The following is a 10,376-nucleotide window of genomic DNA, read 5'->3' as shown; positions in this document are numbered from 1 at the left end:
CAAACCAGATTTCTTACTTCACATATGCCAGACTGATCTCATGTGGCGTATGTATGACCCACCAATTCGTATGCCATTATTGGCGTGTGATCAAGACGCATACTCGCTTTGTAGCATGTTTATTGACTCTGTTTGGCCTCCATTGACATACATTACCTTGCCATTTGCGTGTGAATTTACGCTGTAGCGAGTAGTATGAAAGGGCCAATATCCGCGTAGGGAGGTTGGGCGGGGTGGTGGATGGGTCAAACACAGGACTTACACCCAGGAGACCGGGGATCGTGTCCAGCGTGTCACGTTTCCTGAAGCCAACCGTAGCTTTCTTCTTTTCCCAAACCCAACCGGTTCTTTTTTTCCTAAACCCAACATGTCGGCCGTATACGGCACTCAAAATTCGTACAGATAACACGCCACTTGGCTTAAGAAAGTGGCCGTGTATGTTTACGCAAAGTCATGATATCACATTGCATATGCTGTTACAAGTGACTACGCTAACAGCTAACTATGCTAGAGACAAAAGCATTGTGGAGGGTTTGGAACAGTTCCAACTGTAGCCTAGCCCTAGGCCAGATCTGAAAATACCAATTGCATCACATCAGCTCCTCTTTAACCGCCTAAGAGACTCAAGTGAGAGTGGCTTCCGTTTATAGTAAAAACAGCAGAGTCCAAACTGACTTTGTGGAGGAAATGTTTTTTTTTCTGCAAGGCAAAAATAAACCGTAACCCAAAGATGAATGTACAGCAGTAGCCTATACTAGCATATAATATTACTATACTGAACTTCACATATTAACACAGCTTCCCTAATTCAAATATGCTTTTAAGGGCAGATGATGTGGAATTTATACTTTCAGAGAGACTCTAAACTCCTGTCAGAGTGTATGATGTGTAGTGTTACTGTTCCCTCCAGGATTTCGCGATGTTGCGATCGCAACAATTCACGCAAATTCAACCAATCACCAAGGCCGCGAAATCCTTTTCTAATTAATTCAACAGTCTCTTAAGTCATACGAGGGTATAATTTGTGTGCACAACAATTCCACTACTGTAAATACCATGCGACAATAACTTGCAAACAACTGAGAACTCTCTCCTGCTGACATTGCAGATTTTAATGGGTGTGGAGATTTGCTTTAAGAAAAAAAGAAAAGAACAATAAGAGGCTTTACAAATAATCTCCCCATATAATCTTGAAATATGTGTAAAACAGCTCAACTATGCAGAAAAAGCACATTAGGTCAGTTAGCGTAAAGTTCTGGGTCACTGTCGGAATATTTAAATAACATATACATCAGTCCTTCCAGAAAAACTTTTTTGTGATTGTTGTGGGCAAAAATCCTTGATTATGCGGCACGTTTTAAAAAATGTGATGGAATATGCAGGATATTTATGCAATTTTAAGCGATGAAATTGCATAAATTGCGGTTTGATGAAAAAGAGGAAAAAAAAGTGATTCCCCCCAGCACCCTGCTTTTCGATGATGTTCACGTAGCGTAATAACCTTCCCATGGCAACAGGGGAAAATGGCTGCTCTTGTGTGAAGTACACACATGTTTCAACTTTCTGATAAGATTATGTGACTTTTTTTAAATGAAAATGCGGGGATTATGAAATTATGCAAGCCCCGCATATTTTGCGAGGAAATCGGCAATTTATGCGGCGAAAGTGCGGCGTTTTTGAACAAAAATGCGGACCCTGCAAAAATTTGTGGACTTTGGCTGATTATGCATTGAATTATGCGATCGCATAATCGCGTTTTTCTGGAGGGACTGATACATGCCTGCGCGGAATCCATCACCGGCGATGGCCGCCCAATGCACGCTGGTTAGATTTGTGTCCGACTTGCTCCGACGTCACGCACACGTTGGCAACGATAACCTCACGCGACCAATGCAGACCCAGTTTTTAGAGCCAGGCTCTGCAAGTTGCTCTCCACCGACTGCAAGACAGCATGCTGGGAAACGCCTGGCTCTCAGCTGATGTTCAGAATTGAGTCAACATTATATAAATGTGTCATGGCTGTTGAATTGGAGGGATTCTGTTTGATCTTTGTCTTATTTTAATAGAATACATGTTGATGGGGTTTAGTAGTCAGAGACTAAATCTGTTCAGATTACGCATCATCTACAGTCTGTTGTATATTAACATCAGCAACAGATCGCATGCAGAGCATTTAAACAGGCCACTCTGTCAGAATCAAACTAATTGGGAGACCGCGTACAAGCTGATATATGGGTCTGATAACATTTTAATGAGTCCAAATTGGACCTAACCGGATGTGAGTGTTTCTGTGACTTCCGGTTCAGCCTGAAGGCTGCTGGAAACCGCTGGAAACTGTCCGACTTGACCGCGGATTTTTGTCACTCCATCAAACCCTAGGAGTAACGACCGATCTACATGTTCATATTCATGTTACAAGACACATATAAGTTTTCATAGAACTGGCAGTCCATAAAAAGCTCTATATAGTGCTAGTGTCACATAGGCAGAACAGCAGGTGGTAAAAGGTTAAGTCTGGCATTCCTCAAACTTTTAGAATGTTTGATATGCACCTCTGTGTTAAGTAAGAAGTAAGAAGAGCTGTCATGGTATCAAATAAATACAATACTTGTCATTTCCTTTTTAGAAATCCGAGAGTTCATTGGCTCCAGAGGAGATCTACAGAGCGGCAGGAGAGACGCAAATAGTTCAATAGAAAAGCAGCTGCTGAGAACTTGCTCCGAATTGAAAAGATCATGAAACGGGGCGCACGCACAAACAAGCCTGGGTTCTGCTTCGACAGGTAAGCTGAGCAACAGGCCAATCTCTCCCAAACTTTTGTGTATTCCCTGAAGTACCGCAAGCATGGAATCCACTTTATTAGCACTCGTCAACGTGGCTAGCTCGGCGCTCTGAATTTGATTGCTCATGTCCCACTGTAGGCCTTGTCAGATGAGGGATATTCCTCTCTCTGTATCCCTCCACTCCTCCTGTCCTTCCTGTCATCTCCAGCAGCAGGAATCTCATCTGGACGACTGTCACTTGACAAGATGGTTGATGGTAAGATTAATAGTCCCTGACCACAGGAAACAGGAAATTATCATTATATGTGTGTGTGTGTGTGTGTGTGTGTGTGTGTGTGTGTGTGTGTGTGTGTGTGTGTGTGTGTGTGTGTGTGTGTGTGTGTGTGTGTGTGCGTGTGGGTGCATGTGCGTGTGGGTGCGTGTGTGCTGCGAGTGTTTGCAAGATGATGGTAAGATTAATAGTCCCTGTTACAGGAATTTAAATTATCATTATATGTGTCTATGATCAAAGAAGTTTAATGGACACATTGTCGCAAAGTGATTTGCTGTATCTGGTTCAAAGTGTATACCTTTGGAAGGGCCACCATGTTTTCCACGAGGACTGTCACAGCTGGTGTTGATTGCTACCCTGATTGGCTACTCTTGCTGCATGAACAATGAAGTCCTTTAAGACTGAATCTATGCTGTCTGCTAGTCTGACGTCGTCATACTCAGATTCCAGTCAGAATGTGAGTCTGATACTGCTCCATTGGACTGTGATTATGGCGCGTGTTTCAAACGAAACTAGGAAAGAAACGCCTCTGTACTCAGTTGGATAGACCTCCAACCAATCAGAGCAACAGAGACAGACGTCTCACAGACGCTGCAAGTCAAAGGCAGGCCTCGGCAGAGCAAAGGCAGAGGCGGCAGCTTCCGTGTCGCGCGGACGGGTGTGGCATTGTGTATGCATACGTGATCGCGGTTCTCTGTTCCTCTTTTAAAATGTATGCGCTGTCGATATCTTCTATAACAGACGCGATGACAGCCATCTTTGTTGTAAACAAATTCAACCCAAGCGCTCTTTGGTGACGTGGTTGATTCCGTTACTGTTGATCACTTGTCCATCATCGTATAAAGCCCGCCCTGACAATTTGATTGGTCTGTAACAGCTGCTCTGGTTCGAGCACAGTTGCTCCACAACAGATCAAGTCCAGACCGAACTTCCTGACCTCAAATGTTGTGGGCGGGGGCTAAGTTTGGCTGGCGTCCAGGCTATCTGTCTGCAGCATTTGAACTTAAAAAGTTGTATCCCACGGGTTTAGTGTGTAAGAGAAACACACGGTGGCAAGGTATGATGCACGTCAAAACCCATGCGCCTATTATTTTCAGTGTAACCTACACATGAACGTTAACTCAATTTGGTTTTACAGAGTTGTGGTTAAACGGAGAGTGTAAAAATAGTGGACGTAGCAGCAGTGATGTCACCCATTGGTTTGTGGAGTGCTGTTTTAAAGCCTCGAATTTGGCAATTTGGCTGTCGCCATCTTGGTTTTTTGAAAGTGGATGTGAGATTTTTTGGCGAGAGGGTGGAGCTGCGGAGGGTGGAGCTGGGGAGGGTGGAGCTGGGGAGGATGACGCGGCTAAGCCAGTGCTGTTTATGTTTGCAAAGGCGCTTACAGGCAGGTAAACACGAACCTACTGGTACTGTTTATGTGCATGTACAACAGTACAGAATATTTTTTACTTTCCCTTAAGTTCCCAGCTAATGCTAGCGCTAGCTAGCTAGCTTGGCTGACAAGGTGCTACTGAATGCTCAACAAGACATTTTAGGCAATGAAAATGTTCTGTCTTTGATGAAGTGAAAACGCAAAGTAAGAGGGTCAAAGTTTAAAACGAAAACATGGACAACGCACAAAAACAAGTTCACAGCTATTTGAATGTCCACAATGCCATGGTTAGCATTGCTAAGCCTCTGTCCTGATTGACAGGTCGGTGTGTAGCCACGCCCCTAAGGCATCCCCTGCTTTATTGTCTATTTTAAAATAAATGGCACCATAGTTTACTAAATGAACATCATGCTGTATTTGAGAATACTTGAAAGTAGCGACTGAGATATATTGATCCAACTGACCTATCAGCTGTGCTACCCTGACTACTTCTGTCTTTATATATGCCTGGCCTGTGTTACAGTCATCAAATGACATGATGCTACATGACATGGCAAGGATGGGTTGTGCAATATGTGTTCAGTAAGTACACTTTGCGATCATCCATTATGTTTTAGCCAATTTATATTTAAAAACAAAATGGGGAAAAAACTCAAATGGGACACTTAATTGACTTGATTATACAGCACACCCTTAAAATGATGTTCAGTATCCCCCTACAGTTTGTGCTGTGAAGAGGAGTTGGTTTTTATGAAAATCTATTCATACAAAACTCTGGTTTGCAACTGATTACATTACGTAAATATTTGAAGAAAGTATTGCCATCCATAGTTTATTAGGACCATTTTTTTTGTCTGTAGTCATATTTTGGTCTGCGGCTTGGGAGTGAGATGTTCATTTTGCAAATATGTATTTTTATAGTCCGACCCAATGGGAATTACGTGAATTCAGAAATAAAGTGTTGGAGGTAGCGCTGCTTTGAGTGGATCTGAATGAAACCCTCCCCTTGTCGATTTACTAAAATCCCCCTCAAAGAAACCGTGTTTGTCATTTATAGCCCCAGGCACAGAGTAATGCTGTATAAAGTTGCATTGTAATGACATATAGAAACGGTGATTACAGCCTAATTCAATTGCTCCCTAATCTCATTTCCATAATGGCCTTTATTTGGAACCTCAATTTATTGTTTTCCCAGAAATCATTATACAATTTAGCCCTTAAATCCACTTTGAATATGCATGCCCACTCTAACAGGCAGGCATACAAAAACGCACACACAATATCACATACACCAACATACAGAACCGTTTGAACATACAATACATGCGGAGAGACACAACTAAATCTTACACAAGAAACTACACGTAACCAGACGCAGTCATAGAAACACACACACACACACACACACACACACACACACCACCCTCTGATGGCATTATGGTAATGGATAGGCGGGCCCAGCTGGTATATCTGGTGGCAGCAGTGTGAGAAAAGAGGAGGGTTATAATGTGCAAATATTAATGATCCTGGGTTTGGGACTCTGGACGTGTGTGTGTGTGTGTGTGTGTGTGTGTGTGTGTGTGTGTGTGTGGTCAAGTGCCAGAGGGTGGGATCCAACAGCCTGGATTTAATCACTGGGACCCCTCTCCATAAGATGACTATCATGATCTGCCAGCTTCACTGAGCTCCTCTGATATGTCTATCCCTGGTGACACAGCTCGATCTGGGCTGCGATGTTTGGCCAAGTCACCAAGATCACCATAAGTCCATGGTAGGCATTGGACCAACCCTGGTCTTAGAGCTTGAACGCTGCCTGTAACCCCGTACAAAGCTTTAGTTCAAATAACCCTCAGTCCCTGTGCGGGGGCTGAGCTGCTCTTCGAAGGGTGTGTGTCGGGGATTTCGGGGACTCTGGGATGAAAGATCGTCTTGGTACTTTTTTTTTTTTTTTTTTCCAGCGTCTGTGTGCATGACGGAGCTTGGTGTGTGATATCTGCTGTGCAATTTCTACATGGAGAACCTGCTCTCGCTCCCTCTCTGCGAGGCACTATGAAGAGCAATCATGCGAGACTGATTCCTGTGCTTTCTTAAGAGGATATATAATACAGTTCACCTCTGCATACTTCTGCTGCAGGGAACCTTTTTGAAAAGACTCTTCGACGGCAGCCACCAAGGAGGATCATGTTTAATGGAATGGAGCAAAACCAAGCAGAACAAAAACAAAATCGCACAGAAACTGGGCAAAAAAAAAAAAGAATAGAAAAGAATAAAAGTTTACTGTGATATTCGCTGCTTATCTTTTGCACGCAGCTGTAGTACTGTGATGATATTACCAAAGATTCCATGAAAGAATCAAAGCCAGGTGATAAATCATTGGTTTGCTAACTGACTATAGTAACATTTACCATTGTAGTAGAAGTTATAATCATATGATTTAGTATATGATTGATCACGACATGACAGCTGAAGTGGAGTACAAGCTTTGAAATGCCCGCCTTGCCAGCCTTCAGGGTGAAAAACTGGTCTTAATTTGCCTACACATGATCAGAGGTAAATAGGTATTGGTATCAAAAGATTTTTGATATCAATACCGAGACTTTTTTTAGTACCAATTTTATGAAACAAAAATAAACTACAACATAACACATTATTTGTCTTTCAGCTCCTACTACGTGAGCCCCGTCTCTGTGTAACGTAGTTTTTCCTGCGTGTCTCTACGGACGTGTAACGGTAGACAGCCAATCACCAGCATTATTAGATCTTGCAAGATCTAATAATTGGTAGAAGCATGCTGCATGCTTATTGGCTCACTGACGCTGATGACATTTACTCCCTAGGTATTGAAATTGGATATTGAAGGACGAGGTATTTTTCGATACTCGATAGGCAATTCGGTCAGTGCATAAAAAAGTATTGAATTCGGTACCCAGGTACACAGCCAAATACGTAAGTAAGTAAAATGTATTTATAAAGCACTTTTCCCAGATAAAATCACAAAGTGCATTACAAAAAATAGGTAAAACAAACAATATAAAAATGTATATACATATGTAAAATTAAAGTGACACTAGTGAAGACCCATCAACCAAAAGCTTTCCTAAATAAACATGTTTTCAGACCCTTTTTAAAAGAGACAACCGAATCTGCCAGACACATGGACAGGGGCAGGGCATTCCACAGTCTGGGAGCAACAGACTGAAAAGACAGGTCCCCTTGGGTATTATAATGAGTCTTAGGGACTACAAGCAGGTTCTGGTCAGAGGACCGAAGAGTCCGGCTAGAGGAATACGTCTTCAAAAGATCCAGGATGTACTGTGGGGCCTGACCGTTTAAGGGCCAGGTTATGCTAGAGACAGAACTAGCTCGTTCAGCGTGGCGTCTGATCGCGTCGAAAGGCAGAATTGCTTCTTGGTGTTCTGAATGGCCATACTTGAAGGCCATCAAAGAGAGACAAGATACAATAATTGTATAAATACAGGGATAACTGTGTACATGCTCAGACAGACACTCCTGGAAGGGAGTCATAGAGTTACAATCCACTGTACACACAAAAAGTGACAGAGATAGAAAGGAAGGAAAGGAAAAAGCTGGCCAATCAACTTGTGAAGCGGGCATGAGGTTTCTTTTTGTTTCAAACTCACCTTTCAACAAGACGTTGGACCAATCAACCAGCTTGTTTGATGCTGCCCGGCCATATTTTATAAATTATTTGGGAGGTGCATGTGTCAGTCCCTCTGCAAGTCTCTTTGACTGAGTACCTGTCGCTACGCAGATCTGCAGTTTATTTGTATCGTAGCAGAACTACATTTTCAGCCTCACGTTTAGCTTTTTAAGGTCAACCCTACATTGTGGTCAGATCTCTATGTTGTCAAGACCCAATCGACATCCTAGAGATAAACGGGCAAAAGCTATGCTGAAAATAAAAATGAAAGAAATGACAAATACAGACCGGCTATTGACATTTTCAAGTCTGATCTGGACCTTATAACATAAAATCTTCTAGATCAAGATCTCAAAGTTATAACCCTGAAATGCCAAGTGATGTTACAATAAACACAAATGTGTGATGTTTTGATAAATACCATCCAAGGTAAAATAGAGTGAGTTCACATTGTCCTCCAGCATATTTGATCAGAGATGGTTACAATTAAACATCTGACACACACACACACATACACACACACACACACACACACACACACACACACACAGAGAGACACACAGACTCCGGCACTGCTTGGCCACCAGACGTGGGCCACTGTTGCTGCCGATTGGTTGGAGTTCTGTCAGATAGCCAAGCTCTAATGGAAACGCTACAATGCAGCCAAAGTGCGGGAATCATTTCAGTGATAAAGTTATATGTTCAGCCTAGAACAACCACTGGAGATAATGTTTGGCCTCATTATAATTCCCACCATGTTTAAACAGGCGGCCGCAGAACGCAAACAAAAGCAGATGAAATTTGAAAAGTATTATCAATATTGCAGATAGTGGATGCCCTTTCCAATCACAAGCTGCATATCTCTCACGGCAAATATATGGTTGAGTAGTTCATTCATTTCTATTAGGCCCCTTGTATGTTTCCCTGTGGCTCATATATATTTATGCAGAATTGATGAAAAGGCCAAACAAGCTACCATTAGATATGGGTTGAATTCACTAGCCTGGCCACGGTAAAGGTACATTTAAAAGGCATTACTTTGCAGTGACGGATCTCTCTCTTTGTTCTGCTCTTTCCCTGGGATCATTCCTCATGCGGTCCCGGCCACAAGCCAGCTTTTTGTTGCTTTGTAGTACAGTAAGTGTATGCATATAAGTGTGTGTGTGTGTGTGTGTGTGAGAACAGGCAAGAGCGAAAAAGAGAAAACAAACTGTACAGTGGCCGCATATATTCATGGGTTTTCATGGATTTTTGCTTTATACTATATTTGTATGCTGTATTTACCTGTGTGTGTGTGTGTGTGTGTGTGTGTGTGTGTGTGTGTGTGTGTGTGTGTGTGTGTGTGTGTGTGTGTGTGTATATATATGCATGCATGTGTCTTCTTTTTACACTGCAGTTTCCACTCTGCAGTTTCCACTCTGTACGCCACTCCATGTATTCTTCAGCTCTGTTAATAGCTGGCTGCTGGAGCAAAATAATTGTCATTTTCCAGCCAGTGGGTCTAAAGTCATACAACATAATGAAATGTATAAAAAAGAGGGGGAAATGGCAGACAGGAGGCATGCTAAATCAAATGTAGAGAGATCTGAATAATTTAAGGCACAGGAAGGCGAGAAGAGGAGGAGGAGGTGCAAATGGAAAGATGGTGAAAAGTATCATTTAGGTTGACAGCGCTACGTGCTAATGTGTGTGCATCTATGAGGGCAGTGCAATATCCAGGGTAATGGTGAATAGAGATATAAATATGAAAATATAAAGGGGGGGATGTGTAGAGTGATCACCGCTGGCTGTTAAGCAAGTACATATTTGATGATGATGTTCACTGATTGATTGATCAATCGATCCGTTCGCTCATCTGCCTTCTGTTACCTCCAGTCCGTATCCCTGATGGCGCTTTCTTTCACTGGCAGGTGTGTCTGTAACTAACACATTAACTAACCAGGCCAGAGCACTCAGTGTCCTCTGACAGCCTGTCATTTAAGCTCCGCAGCCAGAGAAAGGTAGCAAATAGTAGGGAGGGAGGGAGGGGAACCGAGGTAGAAGGGGAGGGGATGAACATGTCAAAGATAAAAACGGCAAGAGAAAGAAAGAGGGGAGGTGAAGAGGAAGAGTATGATGGGGAGTAACGAGGGAGGCGTTGAGGGGGCAGTGAGGAAAAGGGGAAGGCTGACCTTGTCCACACACACACACACACACACAGCTGTGGGGATCAGGTAGGTTGGGGCAGATACAGGTTTCTGGGTAAAAGACAGAGGGAAACGATATTAAATACTTGGCAATCTTTCT

This window comes from Perca flavescens, chromosome 1 (assembly GCF_004354835.1).
Source record: "Perca flavescens isolate YP-PL-M2 chromosome 1, PFLA_1.0, whole genome shotgun sequence".
NCBI lineage: Eukaryota > Metazoa > Chordata > Actinopteri > Perciformes > Percidae > Perca > Perca flavescens.
The sequence above is the reverse complement of the archived record's forward strand: the minus strand, read 5'-3'. Positions refer to the sequence as shown.